Consider the following 22,990-nt stretch of genomic DNA (forward strand, 5'->3'; position numbering starts at 1 on the left):
GTATGGGAAGTCCTGGTAGAGATACACAACCCGAGGGAAGATCACATGCGCCTGTGACGTACACCCCCGAAAAAGGCCGAGGTGCATCAGAAGCTGCTGTTTTCGACCCGTTTCCACAAGGCTTCGCTCGTCCTTTTCCTTCAAGGAGAGTGAGTGCAGGGTGGTAGTTGTAGTCCTCTGGCTCTTCACCCCGTGCTGTGCTCTGCCGTTCTCCAGGCGCCAGAAGACTACAATACCCGGCGTGCTCAGCGGCGGCAAAGGGTTTCGAGCGCGCACCAGGTGGTGGGCGGGACGTTGTAGAGTCAGGGCCCGCGCTCGCTTGCCGCCATAGTTGGAAAGTAGTTGGGTGTCGGCGTGCTGGGTGAGTAATTGGAGCTGTCTGTGCAGATATAGGCGCGCCTCGAGTGCGGAGAAACGAAGGGAAGTGAAATAAATAGTAGTAATAATATCTGCAATAAATGGGTAAGGTCGAGTGTGATAACAGCGTAGTAAGTTTTTCTTATTGAATGAGCGGAGGAGGAGGTGCCGCGGCCTGTGCTCCAGAGGGAGGGGCGGGTGTGGAAATGGAACCTGGGACGATGGAGCACATTTTACGTTGGAGATTTTGAGAGTTTGTTGTTTCCCGCGTAGAGCCAACAATTCTGTACATTAAGCCAAGTGTTGCTGCCTAGTATGCATTGTTCCAGAGCATTCTGTGTTTGTGCTGGGGGGAGGGGGTGGTGTTTCACTGCCTTTCCCCATTATTTGGAGAAGCCCTGCGGCTCTATATCGCTATAGGCGTAAGTAGTATTAGCAGTTTCTCTCCACTCTGGGATTTGCCAGAAGGAGATCCTGGGTTGTGATTTCTCTAATTGGGCCTGACAACAGGCGCCAGTGATTCTCTTTCTTTCTTACTTTTTCTGTCCAGAGTCTATGGAGGGGTAGATGACACTGTAGTGTAATTGACAGGCATCTCTTTTTCCCTGGATGTGACGTGATAAACTGGGCACTGAAATTCAGTGCACACAGTTTCTTAATGTGAAAAAAAAAAATCTACCTCCCGTTGCAGTAAGCTAATATGCTAATGCATATGAGTTAAAACAAGCATCCTAACTCAAAAGTCCACCGAAGATATTCTTAGCATGCATAAAATATGATTTATATGCATAAACGTTTTCTGGATGGTGTCTGCTGTGCATAAAGCATGACTTATGTGCACACAGCATTTGGGCATATAAATTGGGTACAGATCCCCCTCACCATAAACTAGGTTCCGCCCCATAGATTAACAGCCAGAAGACCCGTTGTAATAAGATGTGGGTTAAAACTGAGTGTCTTCAGCGCATGGTTTCTTAACGTGCAGTTTTAAAAATTCCCGATGCAATAAGTTAATTGTATGTTAAAGTATCTAGAATTAAAGTGTGTTGACTGGAAACCGTGTGGACAAATCCCAGTTGAAATGTGCGCTCAACCTGTGTTGATCGCACATTTAATTCTGGAGAGTCTCTCAGATATGATTTGTTTTGTACACATGCTTTCAGCAAAGATGCTTTTTGTGCACATAAATCATATTTATGCACAGAAAACATGCAAAATGTGCTGGTTTTTTTTATTTGCAAAGTATGTTTTCCATGCACAAATCCTGCTTACAGGTCGCAGCACCAGAATGCTGGCTTCTGCCCATAGACTGACACTAGCGCTGGAAACATTTTTTCTTCCTCTGACCAGGAATAAAATTCCCTGTGCTAAGAAAACCAGAGTTAAGCCAGCGCAGTTTTCTGCACTGAGGGAGATAATTGTCTTCATTAGCATGGGATTTCTATGCAAGGGTGCTAAACAGAATGCACAGTGTTGTGTATAAAACTCCTTGCTGCATAGGTAGTAATGTTTGTGCACAAAAAATGTGTGCACAATTGCAAGTAAAACGGTGTGCTCTGTTGAGTTCACCTTATTATATTGACTAGGAAATACATTTCCAGTGTAAAGAAAACATGTTTAAAGCTAATATGTCTTTCAGCATAAGAGAGTAATAAATAAGATTAATTGGTGAATTACGGTAGTTAAATGGAAGAACAATATGTGCAAATTTATTTTTGCATGCAAAACTTTTTTCATCTGGAGTAAAGTATTTGTACATTTGATTAACTGTACACAACTTAGCACATTTTATTACATGAGGCCCCTAAGGTTGATGTAAAAAGGTGTGCTCAGTTGTGCATGCATGCTAATGCAATGTGCACACATTTTTGTGTCCACAGCTTTATACCCAGTTTAACAAGGAGTAATATGTGCACAGACTGGAGTAAAACTGAACACAAATTAGCACTCATCCATGCAAATCAAGGAATTAGTCATTACTCTCCAATGTAAAATGGTGAGTAGGCTTGGCTTGTGTTTTCTTAACGCTGGAAATTTAACTTCTGATCGGAGGTGGAGCAATGTTTCTGGGGTTAATGTTAGCCTATGAGGATAAATCTGGAGTTTAGCACATGAGTAAAGGAAATGTACATTGAGCTTCCTCACACTTTTTTTTTTTAACTCAAGTCTTATTACATCAGGAATATGGACATAAGATTTAAAACAAGCTACTTATTCCCAAGTGATTAAAAAAGTAAAATTACAAGTTAAAAATACAGCTTTGTTAACACTCTTTAAATGAAACACAGAATAGTAGAGTACAGGTTACAAAGTTTCTTAAACATAAAGCTGTAACATAAAAAATGCAGGATGGTAGAACCATTTATGAAGCCTGGATTCGTTTCCTCATTTTACGACCATATGGCTATGTTTTGCATAGGATTCATGAAGATACTCTTTTAATTATATATATATATATATTTTTTTTTTATTTTGTGTGTTAATTTAGCTGTACATTGCTTTGTTTATATTAGGAAAGGGTGTTCATATATGTAATAAAATATAATCTCAGGTTGGGTGGGCTCTGGGGTGTTGCAGCAGAAAGAGACAAGAAGCAGACTAAGTGAGCCTTAAGGTCATTGTCTGTCATGATGTTCTATGTTTCCATGTATGCAGAAAAGGTAAATAAGATAATAGCAACTGTTCAGAAAATAGTGTATGCTAAGTGATTAAAACTTCTGAAATTGTTTTCTTACAGCTTCAGTGATATCTTCATGCTACTATTGAAGATAGTGGTCACTTTTCATTTTAGACTTAATGTGTGCAGTTTTTCCAAAGTGATAACTTGACAGAATGAATATTCAGATTATCCATGAAACTGCGCTACTTTCCCTCCAGCTCTACAACTGCTCTACAACCCTATTTGGAATAGTATTAAGTTGCCTCAACATACGTTTAATCAAACAAATACCATTACATGTTAATTTGTGGCAAGATGACAGGAAATATGGGGAAGTACATCAGAGGATTTCTGTTTTATTTGATAAGATTTAATTGATATGCTGTAGTATTCTATCTTGCCATATGGACTATAGCGACTTCATTGAATGTCGCTTACTCTAACTTTCTACAATTACATATTCTAATCCTGAATTTTATGAAAACCCTTAACAGCATATAATTTAATGGACAGGGTAATGCCGTTGCCATGTTAGTCCACTTGAAAGTGTGGAAATAAAGTAATAACTTTTTGTTGGACTAACAAGATATTTCTGTGTATTAATGGACAGAACTGTAGCCTGTTTCCAGATAACCTCAAAACAACTTCCTGATGGACAGAAAATTTAACACACACAGAAGGTGACTTTGTCACTTAAAAATGTTGAGAAATTACCCGTGGGAGGTAGAAAAATAAAATGTTGGTGCTTTGTTTGACATAGCCTTTTGGTGTTTGTTTGATTATAGCCTTTTCCCTTGATCCTGGTTTGAATTCAGGTTTATTGTAAAGCCTTTTGAGCTGCAGTTTTTGTTACATGGAAACCGATGTGATGTTCCCAACGAACGTTGGTCTATAAAAAAAAACATTAAATAATAAAATTTGGTTCCATTTAGGATAAAGGGAAAATATTATTATTTATTTATTTATTTTTATCTTTTATATACCGACATTCTTACATCAAATGCAAATCACTCTCCTCCCGTCCAGTTATCCCCCAAAAGAAGAGATACAGGAAGAACTAAGACTGGTAAGAAGGAAAAAATAAGCAGAGCTCAGATACAACCTCTGCTTATTCTTCCTTCATCAATTGCCAAATTCTGATAGTTAAGCAGAAATAAAAGACCTCCATCTACCATAGAAATACATGCTCCTGGCCAGGCTCTGTGTGGGTTACAGCGTGTACATGGATAAATTTCTTCCTGCTCACAGCTTTGAAAAATTTAACCATGTTTTGCTGTAATAAATGAATCAAGTAGTGCGGTTGCCATGTTAGCTCACTTGAATGCATAGAAAAGGTTAATACAAAAATGAGGCGAAACCTTTTTATTGAATTTAATACATTTCTTGACCGCCTTTCAAGAGCCATATCCTATTTTACCCTGATAAAGCAGGTACAGCTCCAGAAATGTATTGTTAGTTCAATAAAAAGGTATTATCTTTTATTTTTATATTGACCTTAGTGCATTATAATTAGGGATCTTCATTTTCAGTTTTTATTTTATTTTTCCTGGGAATTTATCAGTGTTTATTATAACAAGAGCAAACACACAGAAATCAGTGAGGGAGAAACTTGCAATGTTTCTGGTAGATATTTTTGTTCTTGTAATAAACATTGATAAATTTCAGGGAAAATAAATTAAAACCTGATAATGGAGGTTCCTAATAAATACATTTCTAATGCCTTTTGTCATGATTAGATTATAAACGCCACAGACTCTCATATGTATCTGCTTATATTTAGTAGTCCTACAGAAATAAGTAGTTTAAATATAAAAAATTTCTAATCAGTCTTGCATAATGAACTATCTAGATCAGTTAATAGATTTCAATAAATTATTCTATTGACCTCCATCTCATATGTGCACAGACTTAAGCAGAGAAGGCTCATCACCTATTAAGGAGCAGGTAACCCAGAGATTTCAGCTATTCAGTTGCCTTTATTATTCTCATCTTATTTCTTGCTGTCTTATTTTTCAGTAAGATTCTTGAGCTACTGCCTACTTCTTATCTCTGAAAGTTTGCTACTTTTTTTTCTGATCTTTTGACCATTACATATTGGACTCTTTCCTTTGTGAAGAAGGATTTATTCTTCTGTCTTGGGTCAGCTAGAGCAAGGTCCAAGTGGAAGAGACACCCACCAATGTCAGTGGCTTGAAAAACTATGTCAGGGATTCCTGGCCTGGTAAGCTGCTGCCCAAGTTAAGGGTAGGTCTTGGGCAAAGAACTGCTGATGTCACAGCCCAGAGCTGCACTGTTGCTAGGTCATTGTTGCTAGTGTGCCAAGTGGGGAAGAGAGTGCTCAGAGGAAAAAGCAGGGAGAGGTGGGGATTAGTGCTTGGGAGGTGGGAGGAGAGAGAAGTAAAAAATAAAGGAAAATAAATAACCCCCCTAAAAATAGCAGAATAAGAAAAAAAAAAATTAAGCAAGAAATCAAAAAAAGATAACATTCCTTGATTCTTAAAATGTTTTGGAGAGTGTCCAAGTTTTTAAAATAATTTTCTACCCCTAGTTGGTCATTTCATTCTCTTTTGCTGCTTTTAATCTCTTAAGATTTTTAGGTTTTCAGAATATCCACAACAAATATGCATGGATTAAATTTCCATACACTGGAGAACCAGTTATATGCACATTTCTCATGCATGTTCATTGTGAATGTCTTAAATACTGACTGTAGAATAAGTAGGACAGTTTTGGGAAATCCTGTGCTAAGTCTTCTTGCTTCTATATCTTAAATATTTCACATTTGCCTACTTCTCAACCCTTGATCCATTATTTTGTACTCTCTTGACTTAATTTCTTTGGTTCTCTAACTGGTATCTTTTGCTTGGTGGTTAAGCCTTGTGATCCAGTTCTGAATACTCATCTTGGTTATTTTTTTTTTTTTTTTTGTCACCGTCATTAGTTACTGTGTTCTTCAAAACCAGAGGTGAAGTTCCTTTATTCACTTAGCCTATCTTTTATTGTTTGCTACAGGCACTTTGTGTGTCTTATTTGTCACTTTTCTTTGCTTTTTGTTTGTGCACCATTATTTTTCTTCTCTTTTTCTGCTCTTTTCAAAGTTGCCTCTGGAATTCTCTTGGGGGTGTGCTTTGACGTGCCAAAAGGACTCCAAACCCCATTCCTGTTGGAGGCCTCTTGTCCCCCCCCCCCCCCCCTTCCTGATATATCCACAAAATTTGGTATAGATAGGGTACAAAACAAAAGAATTAAGTGCACACAAGGACACAGTGATCTCATAAACCACCTCTTCCTTTGAAAAGTAGGCTAACAAATTGGGTATTAGAAGCAGAAAAATGTGCTGAAAGTTTTTTGACGATTTTAACATTTTCTCTGCTCATAAAGTGTGAATATTGTATATAATTTTAAGTGTGCCTTACTTCCCTTTTCATGAGGGAATCCCTCAACTTTAGTTATTCTCTGAAAAAATTAATTACAGCACTTCTCAATCTGGTTCTTGATGACCATTGAAGCAGACTGATTTTCAAGAGTGAACATGCATGAGATATATTTGGATGCAGAGGAGGCGTGGTGTACATTTCATGCATATTCATTGTGAATTTCTGGAAAACCAGGACTGGCAGGATTGTTCTTGAGGACCAGGTTAAGAAATACTGCATAGAGAACTAGATAACGGAACTTTCATGGCTTTTATTATGTAAGAAGAAATTTTGGTTTTTCTTCATTTCATAGTGAAGGCAGTGTCCTTGCTTTTAGGTTGCTTGAGCAAAGACTGTTTTGAACAATCATAAAAGATTTTGTTGTAATGGACGTTCTGTGTGTGAAAATTTTGTGTTGGTGCTTACCAATATGATTATTTTGATGTGGCAGAATAATTCAGGAAGGAGGATTTTTATTGTTTGGAGGAATGTGACACTTGTTCCAGAATAGGATATGCTGTTTGTCTGATTCAGCAGAGAAGGAATGTGATACTGGCACATGGGACACATGTTCACTTCAGTCACTCCTTTTCTTTGGGTTGGACTGAAATCAGCAAGCAGGACAGTGTAGATGAGAAATAACTGGATTTAAACACACTATATGAAAAGTGTCCAGGAACATGCCTGATCGCCACTTAAGATTTTATGTACCCACACTCATCTACCAACTACAGCGCACTGCACTGGTGCTGCTTGTAAATGAGTAATCCCTAATATCTGCCTAGTCACTAGGAAATTTGTGCATTGTCTGGTATGTGGTGCTGTCTTGTCATTACTCTTCACATCTTTCCCCCACCCCACTTATTCTTGCTATATGTAATGTTGCATGCATTTACCAAATTAAACAGCACACTTTCACTGTGCCATGGGATAACTAATGCTGCTTGCTCAACAGTGGAGGTAACTAGCCTTGCAGCATAGTCAGGGTCACTGGTCTCTTGGAATTCTGCAGCTGTGAGAAGGGCTGCAAAATCTGTGCCTTTTCTAGTCCCCACAGAACTGAACAGGTAGACTAAGGTACTAGCAGCTTCTATCTCTCACTTCACGCGATCCTGGCTTGTTTGCAGTATAGTGGCAATGTGGTGTTAAAGGCCATGTCCTCTAGGGATGTGCATGCGTCCTGTTTCGGCCACCCTGAAAAATGAAGGGAATTTCCCCAAAATTTCGAGGAAGTTTGTTTTTCAGGGTTAGTGTGCCCTAACTCCCGTTAGTGTATGCTAACATTAAAATGTTAGCGCACACTAACCCCGAAATTCGGGGCGCCCAAAAAAAAAAAAAAAAAGGCCCAAACCGTGGGAAACTGAAATTTCCCGCGGTGGGCTGATAACGAAGGCCGAACCAAAAGGTTCAGCCGAAGCATATCTCTAATGTCCTCCCTCTTTGCTGCTGGGCCCTGAGTGTCACACTTGAACTGCACAGCATGTGGTATTGTGCATGGTTCATAGCACAGCAGCCTTGGAGAAAAGGACTACACAGTTTGAGGTGTTGCATTGCTGCTGTGCTCCTTTTACTTTAAATGTATTTATAGATATTTGATTATCTGGCTTTTACCAAGAATGGCCTCAAGACGGTTTAAGACTCATTTAGATCAAACTAACTGCAATTGAAATAACTTCACATGGCAATCAAATTTACAGTTAGAATAGTGTTGGACATCCATAGTTTATATCTTCAGGTCTTTATTTTGAAATTCAGGGAGTTAGATCAGGGGGAATGGGGTCTCTGCAAGAAAGACGTGGCTGAAAAGCAGTGCTTAGCTTTTTTTTCCCTGAAAGTGAGGTAGCAAGGCTCAAGTCATAGGTAATGGTAACTTCTGCTCCAATTCTTTTGTGGTGCAATCTTCAGTCAGGGCAATGTTTTCAGTTTTGCTTAGTTTTCCTATAAGGAAGGTTGCCTTTGCACATTTGTACAAACCAAATGTAATCGGTCAGCTGAAAAACTCTTCACTTCTCTTCTGTTAAGTGATGATCACAGGAACTGTAAACTTTGAAGTCTACAAACAGATGAAATGTGCTGGTTGGGGGTTTGTAGCTTTAGCATTAAGGCTAATTTTGTATCCCTAGATGTTAGAGTAATGGGTGGATTTAAGGACAGATCAAGAGCAGTTTCTGGGAATTTCTATGATTACCAGAGTTGCCTACCTGAAACAGGTGTTCTCTGAGGATAGCAGGATGTTAGTTCTCATACATGGGTGACATCATCAGATGGAGCCCGGCAAGAAAAACTGCTGTCAAAGTTTCCAGAACCTTTGACTTTGCATACTGAGTATGCCTAGCATGCCCTATACCTTGTGTCCACATGGGGTTCCTCTTCAGTCTTATAACATAGACCAACCATGTGATCCAATGAACAGGTGAGATACTTTGCAGACTTGTTCCCAGTGCCCCCTCCATGTAAAGGCTTGTTAAGATGGATGTCTTTACTTTGTGGTGGCTAATCAGGTTTTCAGTGGCTTCTCAAAGTTTATGGACAATTTTCTCATCCGTAGCGGCAGTGAAATGGCAGCTAAACCGCGGTGGAAAGAAAAAGCCTTAGGTAAGCTGACCAATACTAAGATGGCCGTTACTCCTCCAAGCCCACGAAGGATGTTATGTTTTTATAATGGGAAAGTTGTGTGGTCAGGCAATTACATTGTGCACAGTGTATGCCCCAGATACCTACAATCATAAATTTTTGAGGATCTGCTGAGAGCCTTAATCGTTCATGGCAGAGGCACCTTGATCATGGCTGGGGACTTTAATTGGCAGATCGTCCCAGGTAAAGATACCTGGGATGATCTGCCGTTGACAGATCGTCCCAGGTATCTTTACCAAGATTGAGGAGAAATAAGGGAATTCCTCTGTTTGTAAACAACTGCAATTACTAGACCTTTGGAAGAACATGCACCCTGAAGTGAATGATTTCACACACATTTCCAGGGCACATATGACCATGTCAATACAGTGTATTGCCTATATATATTGATTCCTGCTGCTAGCTTTTCCAAAGTTAAGGTGGAAATAGGGCCCACAGAATTTTCAGACCATTCTGATATGTTTGGATATATGGATAGGGGGCCCAAAGGCAGGACAACGCTGATGGCACTTTCCCACTCACCTAATTGGGGATAGAGAATTTCAGGAATATCTCAAAGTTAAATGGAAGAAATTTGAAGACAATTGCCAACATAAGGTAAATCCCTTACTCTATTGGGAAGTATTGAATGCTGTAATGCAGGGAGAGATTACAGCATATTAGATTCGGAAAACTAAAATGCAAAATAAATGGATAGTGGAACTTGAGTGCATTTCAGAAAGTTAAAGCAAAGTTAATTGCGCATCTGTCAGTAGCTAACAAAAAAAACTATAGAAAGACATATTCTTTGAACTGTTTTTTACATCAAAAAGACAAGGAATTTATTATATACCTCTCATAAATTTCCCATCGATAGCAGGGCTGAATTAGCAATGCTGTCACGGGATCTGTTAATCAGGTCCGGGAGGCAGAGCTTTTACCAAGCAGAGATTTAGATTTTAGCTCTCTGCGGCTGCGCGTGTGTTCCCGCGCAGGAAAGTAAGAGATTCTCCTCAGTCTGTTCTTTCTGGGAGCGGGATCGCACACGGGGCTGACTTCTCCTCAGCGTTTATTTTTTCTTCAAGTGTCAGTTGGGGTTTAAACCTGTACCTGTGGCAAGGTAATGTCGGTCACGGTTGGCCATGACCGATGCCTGGGTCCAGAGCACAATTTACAAAATTGTGAATTTTGTGCCTGAATGTCCCCAAGAGCCCAAAAACAGCGGGGTTATAGGATACGGGGACTTTTCAGTTTTTCGGAGCCATCGCCTGGCCCCTCGACAACAACGGCTCCATCGAAAAAACAGTGTTGTCGTGGGATCCTCAACCCTCCAGGCTTGGAGGTAAGGACTTGCCGAGACGACATAGGCCATCGAATTAGACAGGACCGAGAGAGCCTCAGCAATTGGCGCAGGAAACAACGGAGCCTAAAACTTCGGCACCTACAACTTATGCGCCCAAAGTATCTTCTGCGCCCAATACATCGGCACACAAGACATCGGTGCACACAGCGCCGAAGACGTCTGCATGCAAGGCGCTATATGCGCACATGGCAGCAAAGAAATCGACGCACAGTGGACTACAACAGTCCAAACACCCATATCATTCAATATCACATGGGTTAAAACGAAGACATCAGCCTCCAGATGTACTTCATTCCACCTCTTCAGATTCCAATTCTACAGAGGTGAAATCAAAACGTATAAGACGATCGCCGTTGGGAAGTGGAATCCACACAGGATCATGGTCACGCCATCACCATAGGCAATCACGTCACTTACATCAAAAGACTGTGAAGACGAGGGACACATGGGAAGTGAGCCCTTCTACTTCTAGGTCATCTCACGCATGAAGTGCAAGCAACTTATCTCGTAGAGACATAATACAAATCACTTCCTCTGCTGCATCTACATCATCAGATAATTCTGTTTGGACCACAGAGGGCAAGATGGAGAAGAAGTATGATGTGCCAAGTCCTTCCCCTCAAATTCCTCTGGTGCAACCTAAAACATGTGAGTTACCAAAACAACCTGGCTGTTCAAAAATGCCGCCTCAAACAAAAGAGGCATTTTTTCAATTATCCCAATCGGCAGGGTTTTACGAAACTCTTCAATCATCCTTTAAGATGTCTAACGAACTATCTGTGAGTTCCCCGGAACACAGTATACATACCTCTAGAGAACCGGTGGAGCCTCCGGCATCCCCAATAACAAAAAGACCAATTTCACCAATTCAACAGCAAGATACACCTATCGATTCTCTGTCTCCGCAAACATCCCCATCGTCATCTACCGGATTCCCATCGGATCCAAAGGAACAACCGCACAAACCGTATTCCCCTCCAGAGGACCTGACATACCCAAAACTTTTAGAAAAATTGGGCACGATATTACATCTGGAGGTCCAAAAGGAGACAGACCCTAGATCAGAAACCTTTGGTGTCCTAAAAATTTTCGATGCTCCGGGAGAACCAATCTCTTCCACCACAGGAACTATTACATACTGTCTTACAGAAATCTTGGGAAACACCTTACTCTCTGTCAGCGGTTTCAAAGAAAACTGATATAAAATTTCGTATGCGAAAAATATCGCCTTACTCTATGCCACAACTACCACATGCTTCAATTGTGGTAGAGTCTGCAATGCAAAGATTCAAAAAAGCAAAGTCGCATACCTCATATCCACCGGGCAAAGACAACCGATATTTAGATGAGTTTGACAGAAAGATGTACCATAACTCAATGTTGAATGCCCACATTATGCACCATCAATTCTACATGGTATAAAACCTATGAGTACATACAAGCCACAAAAGGTATGCTTTCCTCGACAGCAGATCAGGTACCATCGCCTCTTCATGACATGGAAGTGTTCTCGACACCTTCTGTGATCGATATATGAGGGATTTGAAACATCTTCTAGGGCGTCTGCAACAGCCATTGCAGCCCGTAGGATGGCATGGTTATGTTCTAGTACGATATGAGAAGATTTACACGAGAAACTAAAGAACCTCCTGTGTACAGGAGACAACCTGTTCAGAGAACGATTTCAAGACACATTCGGCAAATTAAAAGAGGAAGCTCTAGCAGTCCAATCCTTAACATCACAACCTCACTACTCGACCACGTGTCGTCATGTGGGATATACTCATAGACAATCCTATGCCCGTAGGCCTTACAGGTCTTATCAATCCTTTCGTACACAGACGTATCCATCTTATCAGCATCCGCCGCCGCAACAACATAACCCAATTCAACGTAGGGGTAAGCCACGTAACCAAAGACAGCAGACACAACAACCGGCTGCTGCAGTAAAATCAACAAGAATAATGAAAACCCCAAAAAAGGCAGAAATCAAGAATTCAAACTAAAAATATATATTCTGCTCATATGATAGCTCGAATTATATCTTTTAATGTAGATACAGTGACCTCATATAATGTCTCCAGTGCTTATAGACTTTATTGTATAAGTCTTTAAAGCCAGAGAACTTGGTATCTTTTCAGTGCTATTGGCTTATTAGTATAGCCTTAATGCACTTCAATTTGTTTAATCATTGGTCACTGTGTTCATGTTATAGCTGTGGTTATCAGTTTTTTGTTTTAGAGTGTGCACAATTAGAGTATATATGATGTGCACTTATCTCTTTGTTCTGGTCCTTAAGTTGATCCTCCAAGTCTGCTTGAACTAGCCCATATGACGCTTTGAAATGGTCAGCTTTATTCGCTGATAGCAAGATTTGCTTATGGTCCGCCCGGTTCTTGTAGTGCTGTATAAGGGGTAAAAATAGCTCGTCGAAAACGCGCGGCTAAACGCGTGCTAACATTGCGCTCCGCCAGAGTGCAATTTACTGTATCGGCCCGTTAGTAAAGGTAAAAAAAAAAAGGAACAATTACATTGAGGCATTGAATGTTGAACATGGGGCAAAACACTTCAGCTGCTGAGGATTGTAAGATTTCCGCTCTTTTTATAAATAACTCTATCATAATGATATAGAGGATGGGAAGAGCATAGTGGAAGAACAACCTTGCTGAAATAATGTTCAGGAAATTTCAGAAGGCTAGTCCTTTACACAGAGTCCTGGGCCCGAATGGACTTAATGCTGACTTATAAGATTTTAAGTGGGGAAATAGGAGACACTCTTAAAGGGTTTTTCATTTAGGCCTTTCTTAAGGGCTCCTTTCCTGGACAAGCTAAACAAGCATATATTACAATTCTTCCCGGGGGGGGGGGGGGGGGGGAAGATCCGTGTCAGCTGGCCTCGTATAGACCTATATCCCTCTTGAATTTTTATCTGAAATTTTTTGCAGAAATACTTGCCAATAGACTCAATAGTGTTAGCTTCCTTTATCGAGTTTTATATACCGTCATTCGGATTCATCAAAATCACGCCATTATAATGGTTTACAAAATATAAGATTACAGGGTTAAGGGGGGTTAAACAGGGTTTCAAAAGGTTAGAACTGTTAAAACATAGGGATATCATATGCAAGGTTACTGTTCAGTTTTATGTTTCACTTCTTATTTATAATACATAGTTGTGAAGATTTTCATTTATTCTTCAGGTTGGAGTGAAGGGCGATGTTGTGGTGTTCATTGGGTGAGTTGGTATGCTTTGAACAACCATGTTTAGATCTTTTTTGAAGGTTTTTAGGTTTTCTTGAGTTCTGAGTTCAGTTGGGAGGGAGTTCCAGAGTTTTGGGCTACCAAGGGATATTGTTCTCTTTTGGGTTGAGGTGAGTTGATTTTGAATGCATTGGTGTTATTTTTAGAAGTCCCTTATTTGCTGTTCTAAGGTTTCTGTTTGGGGTATGCAGTTTTATAGAGGGGCTTATCCAATTTTCTTGTTTTTCATATATAACTTTATGTAGGATGGATAGTACTTTGTATTCAATCCTGAATCTTATTGGTAGCCAGTGAAGTGAAATAAGTGTTGGAGTGATGTGGTTGTGCTTTTTCGATCCAGTGAGGATTCTTGCAGCTGCGTTCTGCAGGATCTGGAGTGGGCAAATGGTGTTTAGAGGTAAATTGAAAAGAAGTGAGTTACAGTAATCTATGTTGGAGAAAATTAGTAATTGAAGGACTGATCTGAAGTCATTGTTGGAAAGAAAATGTTTTAAATGACGGAGTATAAGTAGCTTATGATATCAGTCTTTGATTTTTGTTGAGATATGGTTTTTTAAAGAAAGTTCCCTGTCAATTATTACTCCGAGGTTGCGAGCTGATTGATTGGAGATAGACCATATTTTGGTTCATAAGGTTGAGTGGTGGTATTTGAAGAGAGTTGTTCTTCTGTCTAATAATATCAGTTCAGTTCAGTCTTGTCGAAGTTGAGGATGAATTTTAAGTTGGTTAGTATTTCCTTTATACTGTTTAGGTAAGTGGCTGTTAATTTGTATGTTAATCTATCATCAAGCGGGATTTGTGAAGGGAAGAACGGCAGGTAAATATGTTCTGATACTATGGACGGCAGTGGTGCAGAGTAGATACAAACACAGGCGTTGGTGGTGGGTTTTGATGCCAAAAAGGCATCCAACCGTGTTGCATGGCCCTACATGTTCTTGGTCTTACATAGATATGGTTTGGAGGGCGATGTGGTGTGCAACATCTCCTTTTTCTACCAGGAGCCTTGTTCCATCATCTTAGCAAATGGATGTATGTCCCAAGAATTTGAGCTAAAACGGGGTACGAAACAGGGATGCTCACTCTCTCTGTTACTATATATTCTCACCTTAGATCCTGCTTTATGAAAAATAGATGAATGCCTGGACACCTTAGGCTTTGAAATAGAGTGTTTTAAAATAGCATTTGCTGATGATGTCCTGGTTTTCCTGAAGGACCCTGTTCGCTCTTTGCAGAAAGTGAAGGATATGCAGAAAAACTTTGATTTTTAGACCCGAGAACAAGCCAATCTAGATAAGTCCAAGGCATTGGATGTATTAGGGTCTCTGAAGTCTGTGACTGGGCCCCTTTCCCCAGAGATGGGTAGAAACTGAGATGAAATACTTAGGGGTTAAAATCCTAGTTGCTGTTCAAAATATGTATGACAATATCTTACCTTTGTTCTCAAAGACTAAAATAAACTGGCCGAATGAGAGTCATTGCCCCTTTCTTTATACAGCAGACTTCACTTGTTTAACATGATGGAACTACCTTTGTTGCTGTAAGTATTACAAATGTTACCTGTGTGAATTAAGTGCTGGCATATTGTGGAATTGTCTAGAGCTTTGGGGAAATTTCTGTGGGGGAATAAAAGGGCTCATCTAGCTTTACAAAAGATGATGCTCCCATTGGGGACGATGTGATGGGATGTCCAAATTTACAAATATATAATCTAGCCTGTTTATTATGGCATGTGAAAGATTGGTTTTATGGGACAAATCTGTTTTCACCTATTAGTTTTTTGCAGGAATGGTGTAAACTGCTCACTCTGGGGAAACTTACTATACGTTCCAGGATTTACTCTACATGATTATATTGAAAATAACCCAGTCATCACTGCTTGTCAGCAAGCGTGGAGGCTGCTCTAAGAGACTTCGGATACATTGGGAAGTCTCACCGTTTCTCTCCTATCTCTGGGCATCCAAGGTTTCTTCCGGGCCTAGAGAACTTTATTTTCCTACATTGGGCCCTTAAAGATTTAAGTACTCTACAACAGTTCATACACGTCGATAGTGGAAATGTCTGTTCCTTTGAGCTACGATCTGTATTCGACTTATCCCACTAAGAGTTTTGTGTTTTTGCAAGTCAGACATTTCATTGAGCGTGATCTATATAAAAGATCTGTCAGTCAATGTTCAACTGTATGAATGGATTTTCTTAGTATGACCCAGGCAAAGGACATCATGTGCCTCCTGGATGAAGGCAATTAAGGATATTAAAATACCAGACAACTTACAAGATTTGGCACTCCGTTGGAATAAGGAATTAGATGTTCCAGGCTCTCATAAGGCACTGAAAACTTGTTTTGAAAACTCCAATATGGTTTCAGAAAACATTTCTCTTCAGGAGACTCATTTCAAATTTCTTTGACGCATGTTGTCTACAGTTCATGGGCCTTCAAGTACTTATTTGTCAACGATAACTTTGCCTTGAAGTGCCTAGTCGTTCAAGGAACTCTTTTTCATTGTTTTTGGGACTGTCTTTTGGAAGGCAGTATTGTGCTATTTGGAAAGACTTCTGTGCTTTTCTGTACCCATGTCTTCCCATCTCTGCCTGTTCAACTGTAGGGCTAAGGTTCCCGTTACAGCCACAAAGCCGCAGAAACTGTTCCTATTGGCCAAAAAACCAATTTTGGAACACTGGATAAAAGCAGAGAAACCTTCATTCCTACAATGGAAACTGAAGTTGCATAAGTTGGTTTTTGAACATCTCTCTGCCCAGCATTCTTCACAGAACAAATATTCTGGTTATCTGGCAAGGCTATATCTATCTTGTCTTTGAACTCTAAAGATTGAAGTGTTATTTTCATTATTTTGAATAGGAATGCTTGGACAGCTTTGGATTCCGCAAGCTGATACATTATATACTATATAGCTATGTTCCATGCTTGTCTCCAGCATACCTTAGAGTGTATTAGGTAGAATTCCAATCAAAAGTGATAGCTGTCCAGGAAGGTATATGATGGGAGTGAGGGGGTAGAGGAAGGGGAGGAATTAAATCCACAGTGTCTTGTTATGATAGTTTGTGTTCATGTTGTTCTGATGCAAAATTTAAAATAAAGATTTAAATAAAAAAGGAGAAAACCCAATTCTGTGGGGTGGCGGGCAGGTTTTGTGAGGACATCCTGCTGTCCTCTGAGAACACCTGTTATAGGTAAGCAACTCTGCTTTCTCCAAGGACAAGCAGGATGGTAGTCCTCACACATGGGTGAATCCCTAGCTACAGGCTGCTCCCCAGCACAAAAGGGGATCAACAGATACCAACCAGGTGTTAACGGCACAACAGTACTGTTGGTAACAGAGAGGGAGACAGCCTGAACCCAAACAATGGGCCCTAGGCAGGGAGAGTTGAGTTTTGTACCTCAAAGAGATTCCGAAGGATAGCCTGGCCAAACCTACTGTCATATTGGCCATCCCTATCTAGACAATAGTGAGATGCGAATATATGGAGAGAATGCCATGTCACAGCTTTGCAGATCTCCATGGAGACTGCTTGCAAGTGGGCCAATAACGTTTCCATGACTGACAAGAATGAGCCTTGACATGACTCTCAAGATGTAGTCCTGCCTGGGCATAACAGAAGGAGATGCAATCTGCTAGCCAATTGGATAGTGTCTATTTGGCAACATCAACTCCCAATCTATTGCTATTAAAATAAATGAAAAGTTGGATGGACTGTGTATGGGCTTCTGTCTGCTCCAGATACCAGAACCCTGGCTAAGGCTTGCTTGCAGTCCAAACGGTGCTGTGCTCATTCGCTTTAGTACAAATGGGGCCTAGGAAAGAATGTTGGCAGGACGATAGACTGGTTAAGATGGAAGCCTGTCACCACCTTAAGCAGGAACTTAGGGTACATACATAAAGCAATAATGGTGCAGGCCCCAACAAAGCTGGAGAGGGAGGAGGGGGCAGCAGGCCGTGGAGTCTCTGCTGGTCTAGGTGGAACCCGCAATGACATCGGTCGGGAGAAGCCTCAGTGGCCTCCCAGGAACAGACTCCAGCCGGGTCAGTAACACCAATGAGCACATTGAGCCATTCTAGCAGCGGGTTCCAAAGCGGATAGGACCACCGTCTGTGCCACGGGGATTGATAGCTTGCTTTGCCCACTCCACTGCCAGCTGGAGGTGCCGCTCCAGCTCCTCCTCAAATGTTGCCAAAGTCAACACTTACTGGGAGTAAAGAGGGGTGGCCGCATCTTCCTTAGATCCCCAATGCTTCCTTGGCTTCCGTCTGTGCTCGACCCGGTCTCTCCTCCAGTGCCAAGGTCGAAGTCGAGGAACCTGACCACCTCGACCTGGAGGAGACAGAGCGTGGTTGGTCTCCAGCACTCTTATCCACTGGCGGCATTGACAGAACCATGGTCCCGTCTTTGGTGAGGTATCCATTGGTGCTGATGCCAAAGTTGATGGCTTAGACTTCCTCGACCCAAAGAGATTTTCCATCTTGTTGAGTCGAGTGCAGTATTCCTTTGTGGGTCATTTGGGTGCATTTGCAGCAACCCCGGACCTCATGCAATGCCCCCAGGCAGAGAACACACACATCATGTGGGTCCGTGATAGACATGGCCTTCAGGCACCAGGGGCATTGACGAAAACATTTTGTGGCCATGACAGAAATGAACAAAGAGTGATGCAAAATGACAACGATGGAGGCAGGCTGTGATGACTTGTGGGCACCACCACATAGTAGGCATGAGGGAGGTCTATGCGAAAGAAAACTTAGCCAAACACCTAGCTGAGGAGGCTACGGGAGGGATCGAGGGGAAACTGGCATCGATGGAACTCAAAAACCTGAAGAAATAATTAGAGGAAATAGTTTTCCAAAGGTTAGGAGAAAAAGCCAAGAGTTCACACAAACTGCAGTACAACTGCTCTGTGGATAAAAAAAAAAACAGACTGAAGAGGGACAATGTGTGGTATAAGGGATGCCTGGCATGCTCAGTATGCCAAGTCAAAGTTCTGGAAACTTTGACAGAAGATTTCCGTGCTGGGCTCCATATGATGATTTCACCCATGTGTGAGGACTACCATCCTGCTTGTCCTATGAGAGTTGATGTTAGGAATGACAAACTGTCCATCTTCATAATTCAGATGGAGTATAGTCTATCACATTTTCATGGTGAACTTGATGTACTCAATGCAGGGTTCACGTGGTCCATTTCGAGTAAATCTATTGTCCAGGAGTATGGGAAAATATTGAAAGCTCTTATGGTCAGTCCATGCTGTGCTGAGGTTTTGATTATACAAGTGTCTTTTGGCTTTATTCAGCAACAACTGGTCTTTGGTTCCATATATTCCTCTTGTTACCCTTCTGTTGTGTAGCCCAGTAGATAGTGGATGTGATCATATGTTCTATCTGGGTCTGTTTCAGTGAACAGCTTTATAGATTGTAGGCGGGGATGTTATTTGGGTTGCCCTTAGGAGTATTCTGTTTGTGAGCCATAGGTGAAGCTAATTCCAGCTATCTTTCAGTTGTGTTTTGTAGTTAGCCAGGTATTGATGGCGAGGTTAAATATTTGAGCCAGAAGTTGGGTACCCCAGGATACTTTTTGGGGTTCTTTTTAACCTGGCTTCCAGCTCAGTTATAATTTCAGGCCATTCTCTAGCCTTGATGGTTGTGTTTTCTGGGCAGCCATTCTGCTTTTCTTTGCACTCTATAGGATCTTCATACAAGTTTCTCCAAAACTGTTCTTTTTTTGGTGGTATTTTGACAGCGCTCCTGTAGAACTGCTTTGGGTTTTCCCTGAATAATTTTGGTGCTTCTCTTTTCTGTTTTCTCCATTTCTCCATGGCTTTTGTGCTTCTGTTTATTCAATTTATTTAAGCATATGAGTTTAAGGTAGTCTTTCATTTGTGCAGCATATCTCAATTTGATGTTTTGAAATTTTTCTCATTCGTGTCTTTGTATTTTTTTTTTTTTTTGAGGTATATGTTTTCCAGCATTATTTCTGCACAAAGTGATTTGATTTTTCTCTTATATACATCTTTTTCCACAGAGTTAAATTTTTCTCCTGTTCTTCTATCCTCGTTGGTAGGATTATATTTGCTGCACAATATTGTATCTGACTCATGCCTGTAATATCCAATAGATGGCTCTTTAATACAGATTATGACCTTATTCATCACATTTATGCTTTTTGCTTTTGATTTCAGATTTAATTTAGATAGACCAATAGTCTTTCCCTTGCCTGGACAGCAACATGCATATCCTTCTCCATGTAAATCAGGAGCTCAGCTGCCAAATTTTCCATCTCTGGGTCTATCTCCAGCCCTTACTTTCCATTTTGCTTCCTGGCTTTACACTGTTTTCTTTACTGCACCTTTATCTTTCACTAGTATCCCACAAGTTAACCTTTTTGGTTGCTCTGAATGTTCAGGCACCTTACTATCGGTGTACATTGAGTGCTCCAGTGACGTTCCGGTGTAGTTTGGCTGCTCGGCAGCCTTTGTTTTCCTCTGCCTTACCTACGTGTTTCCTGGATCCTTTTCTGTTTTCATCTTCGAGCTGTTTCCTGGTGTGTGTGACCCTGCTCTCATCCTCCTGTCTTGTATCCTTATTTTTCACTGGTATGTCTCAGGCTGCTTTTACCAATGGGTAAAAGGAACGGTTGCCCCAGACCCAGCATAATAAGGGGCCCATAGGTAAAAGCAGCCTGGAATGTAAGGGCCTACTCTCAGCACTTTCCTTAGCAGCACCAGCAATTACAGCAGCTTTCTGCTGGCAGAGGGCAGGCATAGCCTAACGATTAGAGCAGTGGGCTGCGAACCAGGGAAATTAGTGTTCAAATCCCACTGCTGCTCCTTGTGACCTTAGGCAAGTCAGTCACTTAATCCTCCATCCCTTAGGTACAAACTTAGATTGTAAGCCCTCTGAGGATACGGAAATATCTACAGTAGCTGAATGCAATACATTTTGAAGTGCTGAAAAGCGGACTATAAATTAAAAAAAAAATATAACATTGAGTTTGAAGGTGCCCCATGGTCTCAGTAAGCACTAATTCTCTGGCCCAGCCCATAGCTCATTCACTTGAAGTTTATTCTTTATGCTGGTGGCACTGTATTGTGCCGCAGTAGATCCAGGACCCCAGTGCAGGCACAGAACTGCCAAAACAAGTGACAAGTGTACCTGCCATTTGATAATTTGTTTTAATTGCTTCTTGCATCATGTGGGAGCTCAGAGTGCTGAGACCGCATGAGCGTGGCACTGACTCCCTGCAGTGCAGGAGGGGAGAGAGGAATGTGTTGCTGGGCCCCCATTCCTTATTGGTAGCTTCCTGAAGGAAGAAGATGGACCAATAGACTTTCACCCCTGCCTTCCCACTGCTTTGTGAGTAGTGACATCTTTGACACTGTGAGGGAGGGAAATATTGGCTCTAGGTGGGGAGAGCAGGCATGTGTGAGGAAGAGAGGCTTGGGGGGGGGGGGGGGGAGGCTATTATGGGAATCCATGATTTATGTGGTGAGCAGGGACTGGCCTGGGGATAGAACAGGAGAGCAGAAACTCAGGGGAGACATGGTTGGAAAGCAAGATGCCTGGGAGGAGAGAAAAAGGGCTAAGGGATTGGGTAGGGGGGCTTGAGTGGGAGCTTGAAAAGGGAGAGGAGATCAGAGATTAAGATTGGGTGTTGGGGGGCAAGTAGGGACTGGAGATTAAATAAATGATCAGGAACTCTGCTGTTGGATGGGAAATTAGGACACTGATGGGAATGTGCATGGTGGGAGGCAAGAGTGAGGATTAAAGGGGGTGCAGTTAGGAGGTAGTGAGGGGAGCAAGAATGATTAAAAGGGATGGGGTGGCAGGGATAGAGGTACAGGGAAGCAAGAGAGAATCTGAGGGGCTGTAGGGAAGAAGAAGGGAATGAGGTATGGAGGCAAGAGCAAGTTAAGGGGTCTGGGGGATTGGAGGGGATGCAGGAGAGGATGTGAATTAGGGTACTGAAGGTGCAGTGGAATGGGGGTGAGGGTGGGAGGGGATTGAGAGAGAGAGTATCAGTGTTGAGGATGGGGGTTATGGGGCGAGCAAGTCATTCTTTTGTCTCCTGATCTCAAGATTCCCTGCTTCTGCTCTCCTCATTTACTTTCCCTCTTTTCCCTTTAAGCCTCCATCCTCCTACTCCTCCATCCTTTATCCCTCTATCCTTCCTGCCTGAGATCCCCCTCCTTTCCTTCCTCCCCAGCACCAGTCAGCAAGATCCCTCTTCTAGTAAAGAACCAAATAAATTAAATGGACACAGAAATGTCAGAAAAAATACTTTATCAATAAAAATAAAGCTATACAAAACTTACATTTTTAATATACAGATATATGCAAAATTACACAAATTAGCCACATTTTCCATGTTTGCAGAATTTTGAAAAAATGTGCAGCAGAATTTGCTAACTCCTGCCGCAGAATCTTAAATCTGCTGCAGGAAACGGGCACTGGCTGTAGTACCTACGACTGTATATGCAGTTACTGATTATCAGATGACTGGATTGGTAGATCTTCAGTTTTTTATTTGGGACCAGATCGCATTCTGTGCCTGTAGGCCACAGAACTTTTCATTGTACAATGAAAGGCTGTAGAAGAGAAGAGACATAGCGGGTGCAGTAGTTGGCACATTCATTGTTCTATCATTTTTAATTGATAATCAAATTACTCTGATTTTTTTCCTTTAGTTTGTTGTTTTAGTAGAAGTACTGTGAGACTGGTGCATTAACTTTGCTGTCAATGTATTTTACTTTGTTTTGTTCTTCTTTGCTTCTACATGCAAATATTTGAAATGGGACAACCCAGCCAACTTGGTGTTCACTGCATCTTTTCTATGGGAGCGCAATCCATGATAAACTCAGAGGGAGCAAGAGAGGTAGGGACTGAGGTGGATTCCTTCAGATGGTATCATTTAATATATATTAAATAATGTTTCTTGTCAAAGTGCTCCATTTGCTCTTGAGATCCAGGAATGACAGCAGCCTTCTGTAGAACAATGTCCATTCACTGGTTTATATATATATATATATAAATATATCTCACTATTCAACTCTCTCACTAAAAGTGATATTCAGAAATTAAAAAAAAAATTTGACCGAAAACATGTTTTTAACCAGAATTATTGAAAACTATTTTTAGTGTTATTCTATAGGCCAATTTTCTAAATATTTTTTGAAAGAAATTCTTATTAGAAATGTGTATGGGTGCTCATATCAGTGTAGTGCTGCTTATTGAACTCTTCATAGCACCATGTATTTCATTATCACTCTTATCTCATTATATATTCAATAAGTGTTTCAATTAAAAAAAATATTTC

General features: G+C 41.0%; 1 protein-coding gene across 5 annotated transcripts in view; it reads left to right on the forward strand.

The window, feature by feature from the left end:
• The first annotated feature begins 231 nt into the window (after window positions 1-231).
• Window positions 232-22,990, forward strand: part of NUTF2 (nuclear transport factor 2) — a 147,644-nt gene continuing 124,885 nt past the window's right edge. Inside the window, exons 1-2 of one of the 5 annotated variants that reach the window (XM_029608830.1) lie at window positions 232-361; window positions 22,480-22,549. The gene's annotated coding sequence lies outside the window, so the exon portion shown is untranslated. Of the gene's footprint in view, window positions 463-22,479; window positions 22,550-22,990 lie in introns of those variants that run through there. The other 4 variants (XM_029608831.1, XM_029608827.1, XM_029608828.1 and 1 more) reach the window with 4 other exon arrangements.

Source organism: Rhinatrema bivittatum, chromosome 7, assembly GCF_901001135.1.
Source record: "Rhinatrema bivittatum chromosome 7, aRhiBiv1.1, whole genome shotgun sequence".
In the NCBI taxonomy this organism is placed as follows: domain Eukaryota; kingdom Metazoa; phylum Chordata; class Amphibia; order Gymnophiona; family Rhinatrematidae; genus Rhinatrema; species Rhinatrema bivittatum.